This window comes from Triticum aestivum, chromosome 7D (genome assembly GCF_018294505.1).
Source record: "Triticum aestivum cultivar Chinese Spring chromosome 7D, IWGSC CS RefSeq v2.1, whole genome shotgun sequence".
NCBI lineage: Eukaryota > Viridiplantae > Streptophyta > Magnoliopsida > Poales > Poaceae > Triticum > Triticum aestivum.
In genome coordinates, this window is record NC_057814.1 from 61,477,478 (window position 1) to 61,479,564 (window position 2,087).

The window sequence follows — 2,087 nt, forward strand, 5'->3', positions numbered from 1 at the left end:
GCTGCAGATGCGCTGCGGTTGATGAGAGTACCGGCGAAGTAGTTCCGGCACCGTAGACAAGGCCGACACTGAATGGGCTGTGGTACAGTGGTGGATGAGCAGTCTACTTGTTTCTAGGGGAGGTGGGAGGGGTAGATGCGGCCGCAGAAGCAGATCCGGCGAGGTGGACGCCGCTGGCAGTGAATGGGCTCTGGTACGCCAGTGGATGAGCAGTCTAGGGTTTCGAGAGGGGAGGGGAGAAAGGCCGATGAAGTACGGACGGCGTGATGTGAGATGCTCTAGTGTTGTGGAGTTAGTCGTTTTTGCAGGAGGGGGAGAGAAAATGGGGGTGCCGTGTAGTGGGGGGAACCGGAAGTTACCAAAGCAGCCCCGACCTATTATGTAGATGAGGGCGGTATTGTAACTGTTGGTCTCCGTGCACCAAGGACAAAAGGGGAATTTCGCATGCTAAAGACTAAGGTGGCGGAAATTTTAGAAGGAGGCGGGAGATTTTGCCGCTCGCGGGATCGTTCGTATCCAGTTTCAACTAATTTTGGACCATGCTAGCGGGAAGGTCATGCGAGACTGTGTACACAGGGCATGCGTCAGCAGTTAATAACTGGTGTGTCCACCCCAGAAAAAAAGACAATAACTCGGGATGATGCGCCGATAACTTGGACGTTGACACGGGCGCGACCAATCATACGGGTGTAGTGGCGCGTTCACAAAAAAGGGATCAAACGCTCAGCCTATGTATTTCTCGTGTAAATAGATAATTTAGTGCAATTGGTTATTTAATTTAAACATAATGCATTGACGTGTTAGTGTAGAGGCGCACAAAAAAATGGATATTGTAGTCCGCTACTTAAAAGTGTTACCTCATATGATTACATAGCCTCCATTTCATAAATTGCGTACCCGTTGAATTCATATATGAATATTACATATATTACTTCATAATAGAACCTTAAATCATCCAAGACTAATGATTTTGAATGCAAGAGTAACAATGGTGCATGTACATGATAGCTACATTGGTTGTTTGAAGAAATATCACTGTAACTTTGGCATGCACAACTGAAAAGGTTTATTTAAATAGAAAAAAAATGTGATATGTGAGTATCCAATCTTTATAGCGTTGAATCGATATTGTACCTTTGGCCACGATATGAAGTAGATATTGATTTATGTTCAAGTGATGCACGTCCACTATCGCTAGATAGTGATACGTGAATGAATTGTGCAATCTCTCTCACACGCATACATATCTCATTTCCCTGTGGTCACCGGAATCACACACGCGCACTTCGTGTATTTCTCTCCCTTTGTCAAGGTTAGAATTCGTCTTTCTACCCCGTCCTACAAGTCTCTCACACAGAAACACACACACTCTCTCTGTCGAACACGCCCACCCCTTTAATTCTGCCCACCCACAGCCACTAATGTCTCAAAGTATAATAATGTCTGTCACACATATGCCTAAGGTTAACTCGAGTTCCGGAACCATATGAATACATACAATGGGATTCCAACAGAGCACCTTTTGTTTTGAGATTTCGCTCTCTCTCTCCCTCTCTCCCACACATTGTTTCTCACTTCATTTTTTCCGGCACTTGCATGCACACAATTTTGTTTATCTTCGTGATGCTTTAAGTATGCCTCGCACAAATGCTATCTACCTATCCCTTAGTATAGCTAGATATGTGTCACACAAACTCCTTCTCCCTACCAGCAAGATGCCCATGCGTTGCACCGAACATCAAGATGCATTTGTATGAGTAGTTTATCTTGTGGGGGAAAAGGATGAACGAGGGAATGCCTTATTTGCAAATGCGGAGAGGGGTGTGGGTATCTTTTTGCAAAATTGCCACAGTTTCCTTCCTATCCATCGGGTATAAATCGGATGGCCTATATTGCAGGATGGCAGGAACACCACCATCACCAACTCTGTTTTTTATAAGAGTAGGGATATTGTAAGTGTCACTGCCCCCCCGGCCCCCCGACACACACACCCACACCCACACAACCACACACACACACTTCCCAACACCGAAGGAGTAGGGTGACACCTCGATCTTGATACTAATCTATCGACTGGCTTCTCTCTC